The following is a 23,031-nucleotide window of genomic DNA, read 5'->3' as shown; positions in this document are numbered from 1 at the left end:
CGTTGCTCGACTGAAATCGAAGTTCAAAATGCCATGTATACACCTTAATTCGGCTGAAATTGAACCGAACTTGATTTCTCGGAATCGAGCTACACGACCTAGTTTATGCGATTTCTGCCGAGCTACTTTGTGCATGTATACCCTATCGAGCTAGTTGTCGAGCTACTTCCGGAAGTGACGAGTGACGAGACCACAAGCGGGAAACACAACAGCCTCGGTCGGCATGACAACAGTAGTAGCGAGCAGCAGAAGAGGTCAGGAGGAACAAACGAAGAAGAGAAAATGTGGATGTAGAGCTCTCTGAAGTGTGGGTGGAGCACAGAGGACGGCAGGACAAAGCTTCTGGTACTAATAGGCTTTTTATTGTCAGACTTTTCAGTTTAACAGCGTACTTTTATTCTTGAGAGAAGCGCGCGCGCGCTGTGTTCTAGTCCCGGGATGAGCTGTCCCCTCTGCTCTCCCTCTGCTTCCTTAAATAGGGCGCGGTTACTGGGAAGACACACAAACACAGGTTAATTACCGTCAGGTGAAGTGATTCTGCCACTCACCTTCCCTGGCTCCGCCCTCCTGTCACAGACCGGCGCTTGACCACGCCCCCACTGCCACAGGCAAGCAGAAACGTGCACTTCTGGAGCAATGAGGAGACAGAGTTCATGCTCATTCAGCTTAAGGAGTTGAATATATTAAAATTCATGGACGGGAGAAAAACGCGCAATGGAGAACACGAAACTGATAACTTTGTTTACACTCTTGAATAGCTCTTCTTCATAACGACAACCAGAAGTGTACCAACACGATGGGGCATGTAGCGCCACCTGTGGCTCGGGTGCACAATGCACCTCACACAATAGCCCGATTTCATTGTGTGCATGTAGGATTGGATTTCTCTGGCACCCTGCTGGGACCTTCAGCTCGATTACCGACAGCAGCTCAATTTGGATGTGCATGTAAACGTAGTCACTGAGACATGTCTGAACCCAGCGGTACCAGATTACACAGTACAGCTGGCAGGGTTCTCAGTTTACCGTATGGACATAATAATGGAGTCGGGGAAGATGCCTTCAGGAGTGTGAATACCAGGAAGGCATCAGGACCTGAAGGCATCTCAGGTAGGGTCCTGAAAGCTTGTGCAGACCTCAGTTGTGATGAAGTGCTTTGAATGACTGGTCAGAAACTTCATCACCTTTTCACTTCCTACTAACTTGGACCCACTACAGTCTGCCTACCGGTCTAATCATTCAACCGATGATGCCATCACACATCTCCTGCACACAGTTCTCAGCCACCTTGACTCCAGGAGAGGGAATTATGTTAAGATGCTGTTTGTGGTTCTGCATTCAACACAATAATCCACTCAAAGCTCTTTGTACACATACGACTATGTAGCTTCATCAGACTCCACCACCATTATAAAGTTTGCTAACAACACTGTTGTGGTAGACCTGATCTCAGATAACAATGAGGAGGCCTACCTGGAAGAGGTCAGAAACCTGGAGACCTGGTGCCAGAACAACAACCTCCTTATAAATGTCAGCAAGACAAAGGAGCTGATCGTGGACTTCTGCACAAAGCAGGGGAGGAACTACAAGCCCCTCAACATCAAAGGGACCTTGACAGCTTTCAGTACCTGGGCGTTCACATCATACAAGACCTGTCATGGTCCTGCCACATCACTGCCCTGGTTAAGAAGGCCCACCAGCATCTTTTCCATCTAAGATGTCTTAGAGACTTCCATCTTCCACTGAAGGTACTGAGGGAGTTTTACTCCTGTACCATCAAGAACATCCTGACAGGAAATATCTCCAAATGGTTTGGGAACAGCACCAAGCAGGATAGATGGACTCTCCAGAGAGTGGTGTGATCAGCCGAGCACATCATCCACACCGAGCTCCCTGACCTGAAATCTATTTACACCAAGCAGTACTGTACCAAAGTCAGGAAGATAATGAAAGACCTCAGCCACCCCAACCATGGACTCCTCTCTTTGTTGAGGTCAGGGAAGTGCTTTTGCTCCCTTAAGGCCAATGCAGATAGAATGAGGAGGAGCTTTTTCCCTCAGGTTATTCAGGCTCTTAACCCTCTAGGGTTGAGAGCTTCGCTGGCAAAGCTCAGCAGGTTTAGAATGAGTAGGTCATGTATTTGGATTAATACAGTCACAAATTTTTATCATACAAGCATGATAAACATATTGACACAAACTTTATACTTTACACTTTCCTATGCGCCCACTGCCAAATAATATAATATTTTTAAAATGCCCTAAATTAGATGAAACATAAAATTTGTTACCTTACTCAGTCACACCGGAGTTGGAGCGTTGAGCATCCGCTTATGCATTCCTAAAAGACTATTCACATCGTAACAGCATGATAATCACTTTCACTCTTTTGGTTTCATTTGATTTCTCTTTCGTGGTGGGAATGCCCACCATAAACAGGATAAAATCTTTTTTTTTGGAATAAATTTGGAGGTAAAACTTGTGAGATGGCACATGGTTTTTATGCGCTTTGGATGATTCAGGACAACGATTCAATTTCAGGACAACGATTCAATTCATGATTCAAGACAGCAATTCAATTTCAAGACAGCAAATCAATTCATGATTCAGTTCATGATGCAATTCATGATTCAGGACAGCAATTCAATTCAATCTTGAGAACTGTGACACTGATGATGAGCGGTGCCTTTTGGGTTTTTTTTTTTACTTTGACTCGATCCAACCGAAGATCAACTTGAATAAGTGTAAATATTTCTTCTATTTATTATGAGCAGATCTGTTGATATGCTTGTGTTGTTGTGCATGCACAGGAAAAATGACTGAGCAATTTTTCCAGAGTTAAAAGTATTTTCCTCAAAAATAGTTAATTTTGCTCTATTTTGAGTTTAGAGAGTAAAATTTGGAGTCGGAGTAGGAGCAAAATGACAGAGTAATTGTGTAACAGAGTAGGTTTTGGCTCTGAACTGAGTAAAATAGTACAAGAGTTAATTTCAAGACACACTGAATAGAGTCAAATACCAAAATAAAGTCAAATACGAGATAAATGAAGATGTTGTAAGAAACAGTTTTAGAACTGTGTTGGAATGTGTGGAAAAACATTATCTTACCCATTGTGATGAACCGTTTTGATCACTTGACCTGATGGGATTAAGAGTTGGCAGTGGGAGGGGTTTTCACTCTTCTCATTGTATGGAATGGAATTTTTTTTATTCTTCTCATTGAATACCCCTCCCACTGCCAACCCTTTATCCCAAAACAATAGGACATAAATTTTTTGATGGCCAGTTAATTGTCCAAATCAATGGAGCAGATTTAAGTTGTTGTGCTTGATACATTCCTAAGACTGAACAGAATCACCTCAAGTGATCAAAACGGTTCATCACAATGGGTAAGGTCATGTTTTTTTCACAAATTCCAACACAGTTCTCATCTCATCTCATTATCTCTAGCCGCTTTATCCTGTTCTACAGGGTCGCAGGCAAGCTGGAGCCTATCCCAACTGACTATGGGCGAAAGGCAGGGTACACCCTGGAGAAGTCGCCAGGTCATCACAGGGCTGACACATAGACACAGACAACCATTCACACTCACATTCACACCTACGGTCAATTTAGAGTCACCAGTTAACCTAACCTGCATGTCTTTGGACTGTGGGGGAAACCGGAGCACCCGGAGGAAACCCACGCGGACACAGGGAGAACATGCAAACTCCACACAGAAAGGCCCTCGCCGGCCACGGGGCTCGAACCCGGACCTTCTTGCTGTGAGGCGACAGCGCTAGCCACTACACCACCGTGCCGCCCTCCAACACAGTTCTAAAACTGGTTTTTACAACATCATCATTTATCTGTTATGTTTTAAAAGTACAATCATGACATACATACTCCATAGATACTATTGTAGCTAAACTTGATGCTTGTATGTTCCCTAATGTGCAAAACAGATCGACAACTGTGAAGAAAAGGTCCATAAATGCGAACGCTGCTGCTCTTTTTGAGCTTGCATTATCACAAACATCTTGTCCTAGTCAAACTTCAGACTCGACTGATGTAAACAATCTGCTCAGCAACTTCAACACAAAAATGTCTCATATTATGGATAACATTGCCCCCACAAAACTAAAAAAAAGTCACAGGTACAGTGGGGCAAAAAAGTATTTATTCAGCCACCAATTGTGCAAGTTCTCCCACTTAAAAAGATGAGAGAGGCCTGTAATTTTCATCATAGGTACACTTCAACTATGAGAGACAGAATGGGGGGAAAAAATCCAGGAAATAACATTGTAGGATTTTTAATGAATTAATTGGTAAATTCCTCGGTAAAATAAGTATTTGGTCACCTACAAACAAGCAAGATTTCTGGCTCTCACAGACCTGTAACTTCTTCTTTAAGAGGCTCCTCTGTCCTCCACTCGTTATCTGTATTAATGACAGCTGTTTGAACTCATTATCAGTATAAAAGACACCTGTCCACAACCTCAAACAGTCACACTCCAAACTCCATTATGGCCAAGACCAAAGAGCTGTCAAAGGACACCAGAAACAAAATTGTAGGCTTGCACCAGGCTGGGAAGACTGGATCTGCAATAGGTAAGGAGCTTGGTGTGAAGAAATCAACTGTGGGAGCAATTATTAGAAAATGGAAGACATACAAGACCACTGATAATCTCCCTCGATCTGGGTCTCCACGCAAGATCTCACCCCGTGGGGTCAAAATGATCACAAGAACGGTGAGCAAAAATCCCAGAACCACACGGGGGGACCTAGTGAATGACCTGCAGAGAGCTGGGACCAAAGTAACAAAGGCTACCATCAGTAACACACTACGCTGCCAGGGACTCAAATCCTGCAGTGCCAGATGTGTCCCCCTGCTTAAGCCAGTACATGTCCAGGCCCGTCTGAAGTTTGCTAGAGAGCATTTGGATGATCCAGAAGAGGATTGGGAGAATGTCATATGGTCAGATGAAACCAAAATAGAACTTTTTGGTAAAAACTCAACTTGTCGTGCTTGGAGGAGAAAGAATGCTGAGTTGCATCCAAAGAACACCATACCTACTGTGAAGCATGGGGGTGGAAACATCATGCTTTGGGGCTGTTTTTCTGCAAAGGGACCAGGACGACTGATCTGTGTAAAGGAAAGAATGAATGGGGCCATGTATCGTGAGATTTTGAGTGAAAACCTCCTTCCATCAGCAAGGGCATTGAAGATGAAACATGGCTGGGTCTTTCAGCATGATAATGATCCCAAACACACCGCCTGGGCAACGAAGGACTGGCTTCGTAAGAAGCATTTCAAGGTCCTGGAGTAGCCTAGCCAGTCTCCAGATCTCAACCCCATAGAAAATCTTTGGAGGGAGTTGAAAGTCCGTGTTGCCCAGCGACAGCCCCAAAACATCACTGCTCTAGAGGAGATCTGCATGGAGGAATGGGCCAAAATACCAGCAACAGTGTGTGAAAACCTTGTGAGGGCTTACAGAAAACGTTTGACCTCTGTCATTGCCAACAAAGGGTATATAACAAAGTATTGAGATGAACTTTTGTTATTGACCAAATACTTATTTTCCACCATAATTTGCAAATAAATTCTTTAAAAATCAGACAATGTGATTTTCTGGATTTTTTTTTCTCATTTTGTCTCTCATAGTTGAGGTATACCTATCATGAAAATTACAGGCCTCTCTCATCTTTTTAAGTGGGAGAACTTGCACAATTGGTGACTGACTAAATACTTTTTTGCCCCACTGTAGGCAAAAAGCACCATGGAAATTGCATCCAGCAATAAAAGAGCTAAAGAGACAGTGCAGAAAGACAGAGAGAAAATGGCACAAATCTAAACTCCAAATAGACTACCAAACCCATAAAAACATGCTCTGCCTATATAATTTTGAAATTTCCAAAGCAAGACAGTCTTAATTTTTCCAGCATCATCAACAACAATTTGAACAATGCTCGTGTGCTTTTTTCTACAGTTGAGAAATTATTAAGCCCCCCACCAAAATTTGCACCTGAGTTTCTCTCAACCGATAAATGCAACAAGTTCGCATCCTTTTTTATGGGTAAGATTGAGACAATAAGAGAGCACATAACGGTTCAGTTGCAAGTAATATGTCCACATAAATGACCTCCTAAGAGAGGTGTCTATACTTTAATGTCAAATTTTAGCCTTATTGATAAGGGAACTCTCGATAAGACTATACTTAATCTTAGTTCTTCCACATCTGAACTTGACATTATGCCTACTAGCTGTCTAAAATCTGTGCTTCACCTTATTATACCTGATGTATTGCAGGTTGTTAACACATCACTGCAAACAGGTATTTTCCCCCAGTGTCTCAAAACAGCAGTTGTAAAGCCACTACTTAAGAAGAGTAACTTAGATGCCTCAGCTCTAAACAATTATAGACCTATCTCCAATCTACCTTTTATTGGGAAGATTATTGAGAAAATAGTTTTTAATCAATTGACTACATTTTTAACGTCAAATAACTGCTTCGACAAGCTCCAGTCTGGCTTCAGAGCGAATCATAGCACAGAAACAGCTCTTATTAAAGTTGTTAATGACATCCGCCTAAACACTGATGCAGGTAAAACCTCTGTTCTGGTGCTACTTGACCTCAGCGCAGCATTTGATACTGTTGATCATGGCATATTACTGCATCGCCTAGAGCACTGGGTTGGTTTCTCCGGCATGGTCCTCAGTTGGCTGAGATCCTACCTACAGGATAGATGTTTCTATGTTGCCATCGGCAACTGTCTCCACATTAAGGTCCCTGACATGTGGAGTCCCTCAAGGATCGATCCTTGGTCCACTTTTATTCAACCTCTACATGCTTCCACTTGGTCAAATCATTAAGGATAACTTTATTTGTTACCATAGTTATGCCAATGATACGCAACTCTATCTGGCCCTATCACCTAATGATGACACCTCCCTTGAGTCCCTTCACCTCTGTCTTGACCAAATTAACGACTGGATGTCACACAACTTCCTAAAGCTAAACACAGATAAGACTGAAGTGATCATATTTGGGAAAAAAGATCAGAGACTCAGGATAGCTGCACTGCTAGAGCAAAAGGGACTTAAAGCACGAGATTATGTAAAAAAAATTTGGTGTCATCCTTGACAACAACCTTAATTTTAATAAGCATATAAAAGCGGTTACCAAGTCAGCATTTTATCACTTGAAAAACATTGCTAAATTAAGGGATTTCATGTCAGTAAATGACCTTGAAAAGCTGGTGCACGCTTTTGTGTCAAGCATAATTGACTATTGCAACGGCCTCTTAACAGGCCTTCCGAAAAAATCATTAAGTGTCTTCAACTGATACAAAACGCTGCAGCCAGAGTCCTAACAAAAAGAAGAAAATATGACCACATTACGCCCATCCTGAGGTCCCTCCACTGGCTTCCTCTATCCTATAGAATTGATTTTAAGGTTCTGCTGTTGGTTTTTAAAGCGCTAAATGGGTTGGGACCAAGCTATTTAGCAGACATGTGTCAAATCCATACTCAATCTAGAGCCCTTAGGTAACAGGAAAATTTTAATTTAGCTCAACCTTTTGTGAACTCTGGTAGTGGTGAAGCAGCTTTTAGCTGCTATGCGGCTAGACTCTGGAACAAGCTCCCACTGGATATTAAGAAAGCCCAAACTGTTTCTAGTTTTAAAACCAAACGGAAGACAAAATTGTTTTCAGATGCTTTTTGCTGACTTTTTTTTTAACTATTATATTTTCTTTTAATAAAGTCTTGTGTCTAAGGGTTTTACGTCTTTGATACTGTTTTTATTTAAATTTTATACCTTCTAATTTTAGAAGGCTTACTCTTTTTGTTGTTATTTTAATTCTTTTTATTCTGTTAAGCACATTGAATTGCTTTCTAAGTATGAAATGCGCTATATAAATAAATTTTGCCTTGCCTAAACTTGTGCTGAATACAAAAAAGTGCTTTTTACATCTTCATTTATCTGTTATTTTTTTAAATACAATCATGACATACATACTACATAGATATTATTGTAGCTGAACTTGTGCTGAATACAAAAAAGTCATATGACTTTGAAAATGCTGCATAGATTTGTTGAAATTGACAACAAAATCAGAGCATGCCAAAATCATTAGTGCCAGAAAATACCCCCAGACCCCAGAGGGTTAAATTGTACAGATCACACTGTGATATTATTTAGCATATTTCCATAATCCCTTCCTTCTGAAATTAATTCTTGCCCAGGTCACTCCTGAGATGGTTTCACATTTACAAACTAATTTGTTCTCATTGTCAGGAGACAGCCTTCTGTCTTAGTACTCTTGGCCATGTTTGTTTCATATGTCATGAGCTTAAATGGCTTACTTAGGCCCTAGTCACACCACAGCTTGCGATGGGTTTGCAGTTACTTGGTGATGAAAAACTGGTAGCATCGCCACCAATCGTATGATGCACGGCAAATGTTCTCCGAGCTATGTGAGTTGTTTTTTGGTTTGTCTCCACCTCGTGAGTGACCAAAAACATTGCAAAAAAATTCAATGCATGCATTGAAATTTGGTGGCGATGTTTTCATCGGCAAACTAAGCGGTGAATACTCGTAGATGGGTTTGGGAATATTTAATTCATCTCATCTCATCTCATTATTTCTAGCTGCTTTATCCTGTTCTACAGGGTTGCAGGCAAGCTGGAGTCTATCCCAGTTGACTACGGGCGAAAGGCGGGGTACACCCTGAAGTCACCAGGTCATCACAGGGCTGACACATAGACACAGACAACCATTCACACTCACATTCACACCTACAGTCAATTTAGAGTCACCAGTTAACCTAACCTGCATGTCTTTGGACTGTGGGGGAAACCGGAGCACCCGGAGGAAACCCACGCGGACACGGGGAGAACATGCAAACTCCACACAGAAAGCCCCTCATTGGCCACGGGGCTCGAACCCAGACCTTCTTGCTGTGAGGCGACAGCGCTAACCACTACACCGCCGTGCCGCCCTTATTTAATTCATATTTAATTAATATTTAATATATAATTGCCAAAATAATTAGAGTGCCAGAAAATACCTGCAGACCCCAGAGAGTTAATCAGGACAGTAGCAGTTGCAATAACAAGCAATAAAGGACAACAATTGTTCAACACGTATATTCCACCGTGTATATTGTGTACGTATGTTCTGCATGTATGTTCTACAGTGTATAGTGTATATTCTGCAGAGCACTCCATCATGTTCTTATTTTTTTATTCTTATTTTGTATTATATTTATAACATTCTATTTTACTCCCTCTCCTTTTTTTTTTACCCGCCACTATCCTCATGACCTGTGGCACACTGCAATAAGCATTTCATTGCATGTCACACTCTGTATGATTTGTGTATATACTGTATGTGGCAAATACAATTTTAATTTGAAATTTTAATTTGAAAAATCCTAGATCCATATACATATCTGGATTTGCATCAAAATCTAATCAATTGTTCCTTGGCCCATGGGCCACCTTTCCTCCAAATTTCATGAAAATCTGTTCACAACTTTTTGAGTTACGTTGGGAAAAGTCAAATCTGTCCCTCTGAGTTACATGTCGGTTCTAGGATCAAGATGCTGACCTCTTCTGCTCCTCAGACCTGCCTGATGCATCCTGGTGCCCTGTGTCTGGTTGGAGTCTCATCGCATCGCTCCTGTGGAGGGCGGCCCCATGTGGACAGTTGGGGATCGCGCCTGGAGGATGCTCTGGACTCTTACAGTGGTACTTTTGTGGCTGGGGACTGCAGTTGACTTGCTGACTTTAGGACTGCAGTTGACTCGCTGACTTTGGGAGTATGGTTGTCGTAAACGGTTTTGCGCTCGGGTTTCCATCGGTGGGGAGTTTATAGCATCAACGAAGCTGACTTTATGTTAGGACTGTTAATGTAACTGCAGTTGACTCGCTGACTTTGGGAGTATGGTTGTCGTAAACGGTTTTGCGCTCGGGTTTCCATCGGTGGGGAGTTTATAGCATCAACGAAGCTGACTTTATGTTAGGACTGTTAACCCTCTGAGTTACATGTCGGTTCTGGGATCGAGATGCTGACCTCTTCTGCTCCTCAGACCTGCCTGATGCATCCTGGTGCCCTGTGTCTGGTTGGAGTCTCATCGCATCGCTCCTGTGGAGGGCAGCCCCATGTGGACAGTTGGGGATCGCGCCTGGAGGATGCTCTGGACTCTTACAGTGGTACTTTTGTGGCTGGGGACTGCAGTTGACTTGCTGACTTTAGGACTGCAGTTGACTCGCTGACTTTGGGAGTATGGTTGTCGTAAACGGTTTTGCGCTCGGGTTTCCATCGGTGGGGAGTTTATAGCATCAACGAAGCTGACTTTATGTTAGGACTGTTAATGTTATAGTCATGTTGTCTGTTGTTGCCTGGATGGGGATGGGCTCCCTTTTGAGTCTGGTTCCTCTCGAGGTTTCTTCCTCATGTCATCTGAGGGAGTTTTTCCTTGCCACCGTCGCCACAGGCTTGCTCATTGGGGATAGATTAGGGATAAAATTAGCTCATATTTTAAGTCGTTCAAATTCTGTAAAGCTGCTTTGCGACAATGTTTATTGTTAAAAGCACTATACAAATAAACTTGACTTGACAAACAAACAAATGGAGGCAAAAACATAATCTCCTTCAACAAAGCTGGTGGAGGTAATAAATCCTGGATACCACTGAAGATCCCATTTTTACAATAAAGCTTAACATGTAAGCTGTTCAAGCTGTTTATTTTCCTTTAAAGCAAATTTTAGCAGCATTTAACCTGGTGTAGCTAATGTTCTTAATATTTAGTGGTATGTATGAATGTAAGATTTGTTTGTAGTTGTGGACTAATTAAGTAATGTTTATTAGTTTGGTATACTTAAAATGATGTAGGCAATATGCAGCTGAGGTTAGGTTGAGGCTATGTTATTTATGTTAGCGTTATGTTATGTCATTATGTTAGTTGATTACTGATTTTTATTTGGATTTTACACTTTCATGCATAATAATTATACTTTGTTTAAATTATAAATAATTTGATTGCTGTAATGTGAAGTAAAAAAGAAAACACATCAAACTTCAGACCTTCTTCTCGTCTTCTTCCGCTTATCCAGGACCGGGTCGCGGAGGCAGCAGTCTAAGCATGGAAGCCCAAACTTCCCTTTCCCCAGACACCTCGGCCAGCTCCTCGGGAAGAACACCGAGGCGTTCCCAGGCCAGCCAAGAGACATAGTCCCTCCAGCGTGTCCTGGGTCTTCCCCGGGGCCTCCTCCCGGGGGGACATGCCTGGAACACCTCCCCAGGGAGGCGTCCAGGAGGCATCCGAAAAAGATGCCCGAGCCACCTCAGCTGGTTCCTCTCGATGTGGAGGAGCAGCGGCTCTACTCCGAGCTCCTCCCGAGTGACTGTGCTTCTCACCCTATCTCTAAGGGAGCGCCCAGCCACCCTGCGAAGGAAACTCATTTCAGCCGCTTGTATCCGCGATCTTGTTCTTTCTGTCATTACCCAAAGCTCATGACCATAGGTGAGAGTCGGAACGTAGATCGACCGGTAAATTGAGAGCTTCGCCTTTTGGCTCAGCTCCTTCTTCACCACGACGGACCGGTAAAGCGACCGCATCACTGCGGAGGCTGCACCGATCCGCCTGTCGATCTCACGCTCCATCCTTCCCTCACTCGTGAACAAGATCCCGAGATACTTAAACTCCTCCACTTGAGGCAGGACTTCTCCACCAACCTGGAGAGGGCAAGCCACCCTTTTCCGGTCGAGAACCATGGTTATCTGATAATTCAGTGATGAAGATACTGACCCATAAAGACTTGGTTCTCAATAAGTGCAACACAGACAGTACACTGTCAGAAATAGGGGTACAGCAGGAGTCCATTTCTGTCCCCCAATGTACAATCGACACTAATATACCCCCAGGGCTCATTATTGGACCTCAAAGTAACCATGTGTGCCTTTTTAGGGCCAAAAAGGTACATTCATGTTCCCAATCAGTATATAAAGGGTACAAATAAGTACCTTAGAGGGTACTTCCCCTGTGACAAGCCATTGTACCCCTAAAGGTACAATAATGTATTTTATTTTCTGAGAGCATACTGTAACTTTAGATTTGCTATTCTTTTAAGGATTTTTGTGTTGATTTCCCACATATATTCAATAGCAAGTCTCTCATCTCATCTCATCTCATTATCTCTAGCCGCTTTATCCTTCTACAGGGTCGCAGGCAAGCTGGAGCCTATCCCAGCTGACTACGGGCGAAAGGCGGGGTACACCCTGGACAAGTCGCCAGGTCATCACAGGGCTGACACATAGACACAGACAACCATTCACACTCACATTCACACCTACGGTCAATTTAGAGTCACCAGTTAACCTAACCTGCATGTCTTTGGACTGTGGGGGAAACCGGAGCACCCGGAGGAAACCCACGCGGACACGGGGAGAACATGCAAACTCCGCACAGAAAGGCCCTCGCTGGCCCCGGGGCTCGAACCCGGACCTTCTTGCTGTGAGGCGACAGCGCTAACCACGACACCACCGTGCCGCCAATAGCAAGTCATATTTATAAAAAAAAAAAAAATTAGATAAGCCCTTATAATTTCAGGTATTCCATAATCTTGGCACCTCTCTACTTTGATTTATTATTATTATTATTATTATTATTATTATTAAGATAGGCGGCACGGTGGTGTAGTGGTTAGCGCTGTCGCCTCACAGCAAGAAGGTCCTGGGTTCGAGCCCCAGGGCCGGCGAGGGCCTTTCTGTGTGGAGTTTGCATGTTCTCCCCGTGTCCGCGTGGGTTTCCTCCGGGTGCTCCGGTTTCCCCCACAGTCCAAAGACATGCAGGTTAGGTTAACTGGTGACTCTAAATTGACCGTAGGTGTGAATGTGAGTGTGAATGGTTGTCTGTGTCTATGTGTCAGCCCTGTGATGACCTGGCGACTTGTCCAGGGTGTACCCCGCCTTTCGCCCGTAGTCAGCTGGGATAGGCTCCAGCTTGCCTGCGACCCTGTAGAAGGATAAAGCGGCTAGAGATAATGAGATGAGATGAGATTATTAAGATATTTTCAATAAGTGGTCCAACTTATTTAAGTTTGGGCATTCAAATATTTATAAACAGTGTATGTACACATACTAAGCACTTGAATTCCTAATAAAATTCCTACATCTGCACATTCATTTGATTATCCAGTCTGCTGATCATGTGGCAGCAGTGTAATTCATATAATCATGCACATTAATGTCAAGAGCTTCAGTTAAAGTTCATATCAAACATTGGAATGTGGAACAATTGTGATCTCTGTGACTTTAATCGTGGCATGGGTGTTGGTGCCAGATGGGTTGGTTTGAGTATTTCAGAAACTGCTGATCGCTTGGGATTTCCACACACACCAGTCTTTAGAGTTGACACAGAATGGTGTGAAAAACAAAAAACATCCAGCGAACACCAGTTCTGTAGTCAGAAATGCTTTGTTGAGCAGAATAGACTGCTTTGGCCTGGCAGGAAGGCTACCGTATCTCAAAACAAGCACTCTTTATTACCAAGGTGAGCAACACAGCATCTCAGAAAGCAGAACCTCGTGAAGTTTGAGGCAGATGAACTACAACAGCAGAAGACCATATAAGGTTGCATTTCTGCCAGCCAAGAACAGAAATCTAATGCTACTTCACCAAAAACCTGACCAATCTTTGGAAACAATGGTTTAAAAAAAAAAAGACCTCCAACTATCCACTTTTAGTGATCAGGAGTACTGGTATTCCTATTAAAATGGCCATTCGGTGTATATTCAGATTAATTTTGATATGTCACAAGTTTTTTGATATGTCACCTGCAATAAAAGCAGTTTTATGTATACTGGCTGAATATGAAGTGAGTTTATCAGGGTAGACCATGGACATGGCGACATTAAGAGCTGAAAAAGTGTAGGTCTATGCCTCTCCATCCAGTCTAGTGATTATAGGAGCAGCATCCTATGTCAGGCATATTCAAAAAGCTTTTAGAAAAGAGATGACATCAGTCTCTCGATTCACAAGCATCCATTATAACACTTTGGCTTTCAACATACACATTTTAGTGATTGTCTATTCACTTTTCTCTCATCTCTCTCGATTTTCTATTCCCTTGTTAAGAATGACCTGACTGCTTTACGACACATGTTTTAGCACACACAGAAATGCATCGCATGTAAATTTGTAAGTGGCTGATTAGAAGATCATGATTTTATATGCCAGTAACACCAAGCTGCCTTGTGCAAAACCCTGAACCCTCATCTGCTCAACAGTAGCGTCAGTCAAATGAGCAAATGTAAATGAGGATCATGCAAACATAGTGGTAATATTATTAGGCGTGAGCCTTTTTATGATGTGTTTTCTCACAGTGCAATTGCTTTGTTAACTGCAACATACCATCTGTTATGGACAGACGAGAACAGCAGTCTGGTTGTTTTTACATCAGCAGGAACAAATGCAATCTCAGTGAAAGACGGGCTGGGATTCTAGTTACTAACAATAATATAAAGTGACTGGCATTGCACTGGACATCTTATAATTTCCAGTTATCTCGGTGTCTCATTGTGTCCTGGCATTTTACAATATACAAGCTCACTGTGATGGACATCAGATTTTATTATAATATTAAAACTTCTTGTGATTCACTCTTGGTTCCCTCACATGCCTGAATCAGGTAGCATTTAAGAAGATATCATTACACAACTTGATAAAAACTCAACTGAAATGGTGCTATAGATGGTACATACTGTGTGTGTGTATATATGGACAAGTTTCCAGAGGATGTCTTACCCGGCTTCACCTTCACCTCTTACAAACTCAAAAGCATTTTGCTGCATTATAATCTTTCATTCATGATGCAACTCAGTTATACATACAGTACCGGTCAAAAGTTTGGACACGTCTTCTAATTCACTGGTTCAGAAGAGTTGGGACAGGGGCAACAAAAGACTGAAAAAGTTGTGTAATGCTAATAGATAAATAAATAAATTGGTTAATTGGCAACAGGTCATTCACATGATTGGGTATAAAAAAGAGCATCCCAGAGAAGCTGAGTCTCTCAGAAGTAAAGATGGGGAGGGGTTCACCACTCTGTGAAAGACTGCGTGGGCAAACAGTGCAACAATTTAAGAATAATGTTCCTCAATATAAAATTTCAAAGAATTTGGGGATCACATCATCTATGGTACATAATATCATTAAAAGATTCAGAAAATCTGGAGAAATCTCTGTATGCAAGACACAAAGCTGAAAACTGACGTTGGATGCCTGTGATCTTCAGGCCCTCAGGTGACACTGCATTAAAAGCAGACACATGTCTAGAGTGGAAATCACTGTATGGGCTCAGGAACACTTCAGAAAACCATCGTCTGTGTGAAAACAGTTCATGACTGTATCCACAAATGCAAGTTAAAAACAGATATGAACAATATCCAGAAACAACACCACCTTCTCTGGGCCCGAGCTCTTTTACAATGGACTGAGGCAAAGTGCAAAATTGTCCCGAGGTCTGATGAATCAAAAGTAAAAATTCTTTTTATAAATCATGGACACCGCATCCTCCAGGCTAAAGAGGAGAGGGACCATCCAGCTTGTTATCAGTGCACAGTTCAAAAGCCAGCATCTATGATGGTATGAGGGTGCATTAGTGCACATGATATGGGTAGCTTGTACAACTGGGAAGGCATCATTAATGCCGAATGATATATACATGTTTCAGAGCAATATGCTGCCATCCAGACAAAATCTTTTCCAGGGAAGACCTTCCTTCTTTCAGCAAGACAATGCCAAACTGCTTTCTGCACATATTAAAACTGCATGGCTCCACAGTGAAAGAGTCTGGGTGCTAAACTGGCCTGCCTGCAGTCTGGACCTGTCTCCCATTTAAAACATTTGGCGCATTATGAAGCACAAAATACAACAAACGAGATAATGAACTGTTGAACAACTGAAATTGTATATCAGGCAAGAATGGGACATTTCTCTTTCAAAACTACAGCCATTGGTCTCCTTAGTTCCCAAATGTTTACAGAGTGTTGTTAAAAGCAGAGGTGATGAAACACAGTGGCCCTTGTCCCAACTTTTTTGAAACGTGTTGCTGACATCAAATTCAAAATGAGCATATATTTTTCAAAAAACAATAAAATTTCTCAGTTTCAACATTTGATCTGGTGTCTTTGTACGATTTCCAATGGAATATTGGGTTTCCATGATTTGCAAATTATCACATTCTGTTTTTATTTACAATTTACACAGTGTTCCAACCTTTTTGGAATTGGGGTTGTAACACAGTGGTATAAATTCCTAATTCTGATTGGCCTGATGGTGTTGATTCATTTTCTATAACAGCAGCATTGACACTAGCACCAGCCGTGCTTGAACTCACAGGCGTATATTAATACACTCATTGTAATACATTATATAGAAACAGCTAACTCATTGAGACCTTCATGGCAGACAGTCAACATAAACAAAGGCTAAATAAATGGCTTTTGAAATGTTATTTAAAAATTAAAGACACAGCAAACAATTGTTGCCATGATGAAGTTTTCTCTCATGAGATGCTTATTTAGCAATTTTGAAAGAAGTCTCTAGTGTCAACTTTATGTCTTTGCATTTGGTAGTTTCTCTGTAATAAGACAAGCTGTTTTTTTTTTTGTCTTCAAGAGATTGACCGGATGGTGGCACGGTGGTATAGTGGTTAGCGCTATCGCCTTACAACAAGAAGGTCCGGGTTCAAGCCCCGTGGCTGACGAGGGCCTTTCTGTGCGGAGTTTGCATGTTCTCCCCGTGTCCACGTGGGTTTCCTCCGGGTGCTCCGGTTTCCCCCACAGTCCAAAGACATGCAGGTTAGGTTAACTGGTGACTCTAAATTGACCGTAGGTGTGAGTGTGAATGGTTGTCTGTGTCTATGTGTCAGCCCTGTGATGACCTGGCGACTTGTCCAGGGTGTACCCCGCCTTTCGTCCGTAGTCAGCTGGGATAGGCTCCAGCTTGCCTGCGACCCTGTAGAACAGGATAAAGCGGCTAGAGATAATGAGATGAGATGAGATGAGATGAGATGAGATTGACCGGTAAGGGAATGACCAATGTTTGTACCTGGTAAAATGTAAAAGTGATAACACAAACTAACTTTATGTCGTAGACGTTTTATAGCATGACATGTAACTATTAATGGTTAAAAAGTAAGATTGGCTATTCTTTAATAAATTCTTTGAATAAAGAAATGTTGTAACAAATGGCAAACTGCTGTGGGATAAGAGGAATAAAACACTTTGGGAAGTGCTGTTATAGCAAAATAATAAACAACTTTGATGTTGTGATTGTGGCGCCTCATGTGCCCTCTGCCTTACTCCTCACTTCCCCATGTCGCAACTGCTGAATGAGCAGTGCCCTTTCAGCCCAACTGTTTTGAAGATCTGAGCGGCGCGTGGCCACAGGCTGGAGCTGCAAAAGCAGCCTCGGCTGGCACTTGTTAAGCGGCGCCTCTCTTCACCCTCCAGCTGCTCACAGAATATAAGAAGGTGCCACCACCATCCATGTGAGTTAGTTGAGTTTTGCCACAGCTCTGCAGCTCATGCCGCTCTCTCTCTCTCAGGCAGTTTCACCAACGACGAAGATGAGGAAATCTGCCACACCCGAGCACCACGCTGAATACTATGCCAAGCACTATGCTGAACACCATGGGAAATCCTGCCCACTTCTGCTGAGGACTGAAGCCACTCACACATTCCTCTGGGTCTCGCGACGGCCCTCTCACAGCATTTGCATGACCAACTCTCACCCTCCACACGCCTGAAACACGCCACCTCACAGCCACAGCCCTGCAACCCTCAATTAAATAAAGAGCACAATTTTTTTTTGTACTTGAATCCCTGGGTCAGCGTCTGTATTTCCAAATACTTGCATTCTCGCTACATATGCGTTACCAGTGACTCCACTTCATGATGGATCACATTACACGACCTCATCATTGCTTATTTTTTCTATAACCTGAATCTAAGACCCAAAGTCAAAGCACTGTACTTTACTACGTACACACATGCATCAGATTGTTTCAAAAGATTGTTACACTTTACACACACTCGCTCAAACCCATACACATTCAAGTGTAATCTCCATTTCCATCAGAATCTTTAATCAGGCCCCAGGGGATTTTCAGCACATGATGGGCTTTGAAAACAAAGCCTACAGACACAAAGAAACACTTCAAGCAGAGATACTGAGGAGTCTGTGGACCAAGGGTGACTTTGGTTTTGAGATGAACTCTGCAAGAAAACGGCTACGATCAGGATGGATACATGTACACAGGTTGAAAAAGGAGCCCAGTCAAAGGGAAGAAGGTAGCGATGATATATACATATCAGAGGAAAATGGAAGAAAAGTACATTATGAATTGTCTGGGTCTGAGTCTTTTCTGTTTTTTTTCCTCACTTCCTAAAAAGTATGCAAGTAGGTGGATCTTTGTGTACGTGACTCTAAATTGACCTTAGACATCTATATGTGCATGTTATGTACAACCCTGATTCCAAAAAAGTTGGGACAAAGTACAAATTGTAAATAAAAATGGAATGCAATGATGTGGAAGTTTCAAAATTCCATATTTTATTCAGAATAGAACATAGATGACATATCAAATGTTTAAACTGAGAAAATGTATCATTTAAAGAGAAAAATTAGATGATTTTAAATTTCATGACAACAACACATCTCAAAAAAGTTGGGACAAGGCCATGTTTACCACTGTGAGACATCCCCTTTTCTCTTTACAACAGTCTGTAAATGTCTGGGGACTGAGGAGACAAGTTGCTCAAGTTTAGGGATAGGAATGTTAACCCATTCTTGTCTAATGTAGGATTCTAGTTGCTCAACTGTCTTAGGTCTTTTTTGTCGTATCTTCCGTTTTATGATGCGCCAAATGTTTTCTATGGGTGAAAGATCTGGACTGCAGGCTGGCCAGTTCAGTACCCGGACCCTTCTTCTACGCAGCCATGATGCTGTAATTGATGCAGTATGTGGTTTGGCATTGTCATATTGGAAAATGCAAGGTCTTCCCTGAAAGAGACGTTGTCTGGATGGGAGCATATGTTGCTCTAGAACCTGGATATACCTTTCAGCATTGATGGTGTCTTTCCAGATGTGTAAGCTGCCCATGCCACACGCACTAATGCAACCCCATACCATCAGAGATGCAGGCTTCTGAACTGAGCGCTGATAACAACTTGGGTTGTCCTTCTCCTCTTTAGTCCGAATGACATGGCGTCCCTGATTTCCATAAAGAACTTCAAATTTTGATTTGTCTGACCACAGAACAGTTTTCCACTTTGCCACAGTCCATTTTAAATGAGCCTTGGCCCAGAGAAGACGTCTGCGCTTCTGGATCATGTTTAGATACGGCTTCTTCTTTGAACTATAGAGTTTTAGCTGGCAACGGCAGATGGCACGTTGAGTTGTGTTCACAGATAATGTTCTCTGGAAATATTCCTGAGCCCATTTTGTGATTTCCAATACAGAAGCATGCCTGTATGTGATGCAGTGCCGACTAAGGGCCCGAAGATCACGGGCACCCAGTATGGTTTTCCGGCCTTGACCCTTACGCACAGAGATTCTTCCAGATTCTCTGAATCTTTTGATGATATTATGCACTGTAGATGATGATATGTTCAAACTCTTTGCAATTTTACACTGTCAAACTCCTTTCTGATATTGCTCCACTATTTGTCGGCGCAGAATTAGGGGGATTGGTGATCCTCTTCCCATCTTTACTTCTGAGAGCCACTGCCACTCCAAGATGCTCTTTTTATACCCAGTCATGTTAATGACCTATTGCCAATTGCTAATGAGTTGCAATTTGGTCCTCCAGCTGTTCCTTTTTTGTACCTTTAACTTTTCCAGCCTCTTATTGCCCCTGTCCCAACTTTTTTGAGATGTGTCGCTGTCATGAAATTTCAAATGAGCCAATATTTGGCATGAAATTTCAAAATGTCTCACTTTCAACATTTGATATGTTGTCTATGTTCTATTGTGAATACAATATCAGTTTTTGAGATTTGTAAATTATTGCATTCCATTTTTATTTACAATTTGTACTTTGTCCCAACTTTTTTGGAATTGGGGTTGTACAGTGCTGAGCATAAATGAGTCCACCCCCTTTGAAAAGTAATATTTTAAACAATATCTCAATGAACACAAACAATTTCTAAAATATTGAAAAGGCAAAGTTTAATATAACATCTGTTTAACTTATAACGTGAAAGTAAGGTTAATAATATAAACTTAGATTACACATCTTTCAGTTTTACTCAAATTAGGGTGGTGCAAAAATGAGTACACCCCACAACAAAAACTACTATATCTAGTACTTTGTATGGCCTCCATGATTTTTAATGACAGCACCAAGTCTTCTAGGCATGGAATGAACAAGTTGGCGACATTTTGCAACATCAATCTTTTTCCATTCTTCAACAATGACCTCTTTTAGTGACTGGATGCTGGATGGAGAGTGATGCTCAACTTATCTCTTCAGAATTCCCCATAGGTGTTTGATTGGGTTCAGATCAGGAGACATACTTGGCCACTGAATCACTTTCACCCTGTTCTTCTTCAGAAATCCAACAGTGGCCTTAGATGTGTGTTTAGTCATGTTGGAAAAGTGCACGACGACCAAGGGCACAGAGTGATGGTAGCATCTTCTCTTTCAGTATGGAGCAATACATCTGTGAATTCATGATGCCATCAACGAAATGCAGCTCCCCGACACCAGCAGCACTCATGCAGCCCCACATAAGGACACCACCACCACCATGTTTCACTGGAGGCACCATGCATTTTTCTTTGTATTCCTCACCTTTGTGACGCCATACAGTTTTGAAGCCATCAGTTCCAAAAACATTTATCTTGGTCTCATCACTCCAGAGTATAGAGTGCCAGTAGTCATCATGGGCCCTGTCAAACTCTAGGCGGGCTTTTTTGTGCCTGAGCTTTAGGAGAGGCTTCTTTCATGGACGGCATCCATGCATGCCATTTCTCTGCAGTGTACGCCATATTGTGTCATGGGAAATAGTCACCCCAGTTTGGCTTTCTACTGCTTTAGATAACTGCAGTGAACTTGCATGCCGATTTTCTTCAACCCTACTCATCAGAAGACGCTCCTGTCGAGGTGTTAACTTCTGTGGACGACCTGAACGTCTCTGTGAGATGGTTGCAGTTCCATCTTTCTTAAATTTCTGTACCACTTTTGCTACAGTATTCTGACTGATAATTAAAGCTTTGCTGATCTTCTTGTAGCCTTCACCTTTGTGGTGTAAAGAAATTATTTTCTTTGGGGAATTCTGAAGAGACAAGTTGAGCATCACTCTCCATCCAGCATCCAGTCACTAAAAGAGGTCATTGTTGAAGAATGTCACCAACTTGTTCATTCCATGCCTAGAAGCCTTGGTGCTGTCATTAAAAATCATGGAGGCCATACAAAGTACTAGATGTAGTAGTTTTTGTTGTGGGGTGTACTCATTTTTGCACCACCCTAATTTGAGTAAAACTGAAAACTGTGTAATCTAAGTTTATATTATTTAACTTATAACGTGAAAGTAAGGTTAACAGATGTTATATTAAACTTTGTCTTTTCAACATTTTGGAAATTTTTTGTGTTCATTGAGATATTGTTTAAAATGTTACTTTTCAAAGGAGGTGGACTCATTTATGCTGAGCACTGTATGATGCTATAGATACAGAAGAAGGCATCAGAAAATGTCTACTTATTCTATCGTGTCCTCCTATTAGACATTTTCAACTAGTACAAGTACATGATTGTGCTGTTTTATGTTTTTCTAACATAATTATACCCAAAACATTGTTGTTTCTTGATAGATAGTACAGTACTACTTTTGTTGCTATACTAACTCGCTGTACAAATTCCTCTCTAACAAGGTTTTAGCTTGCTACTATTCTTAGATCTATTTGTACTAGCGTGAGGAAATGTTTTTATTAGGATTTACAAATTATTAATTCATGGCGCATTGGATAAATATGCCTGCCAAATGCTGTCATTTTAAATGTTATATAAATGAAGCTGTTGGCATCTGTGTATGTATGTTTGTTCAAGTCTTTGTGTACTTTGGAAACCTCTCATTGTGCCCTTGCCTGTTTGGCATCTGTTATTTGAGTAATGTCTCTTTATTGCACTTGATCTGGATCATCACGACGCCATTTGTGGGTTTTGCCTGTGGCCCAGAGGGCATCTGGTTCCACGGGCGGCTGGAATACCGATCTCGCCACAGAGCTGTTCACTGTAAAGTAGATTATGTTATAACTATGAATAATTCAGTATCTATAGTAAAAATTGTGAGATTATGAGAGCAAGGAAAGTACTTCTCCAGATAAATTCCTCCAGAGGAAAATGTGAATCCACAGTAGAACTCTTACACTTTATTATCTTTTAGCTGTTTTATCCACAAAGTTTTCACTGGAAAGAAACACCTGAGGCAAAGATTGATGCAATATTCCATCCATCCATTATCTGTAGCCGCTTATCCTGTTCTACAGGGTCGCATGCAAGCTAGAGCCTATCCCAGCTGACTATGGGTGAGAGGCGGGGTACACCCTGGACAAGTCGCTAGGTTATCGCAGGGTTGACACATAGAGACAAACAACCATTCACACACTCACACCTACGGTTAATTTAGAGTCACCAGTTAGCCTAACCTGCACGTCTTTGGACTGTGGGGGAAACCGGAGCACTCGGAGGAAACCCATGCGGACATGGGGAGAACATGCAAACTCCACACAGAAAGGCCCTCGCCGGCTGCTGGGCTCGAACCCAGGACCTTCTTTTCAAATATGAAAATGTTATAACACATTATGTATTATAAGGAGAATAAAGAGTGATCAGAATGGTGACATATGCACCATGAAGTTTCAGTGCATTGAAAGGTTTAATCTAGTTTTCCAGGCTGACTGTGATCATCCTGCTTAATTAATAAACGCTGTCATTATAGGAGCTCACGCTGATAGAACAAACAGGGATGAAACTCTGCTG

Source organism: Neoarius graeffei, chromosome 3 (genome assembly GCF_027579695.1).
Source record: "Neoarius graeffei isolate fNeoGra1 chromosome 3, fNeoGra1.pri, whole genome shotgun sequence".
In the NCBI taxonomy this organism is placed as follows: domain Eukaryota; kingdom Metazoa; phylum Chordata; class Actinopteri; order Siluriformes; family Ariidae; genus Neoarius; species Neoarius graeffei.
Note: the sequence above shows the minus strand (reverse complement) of the source record.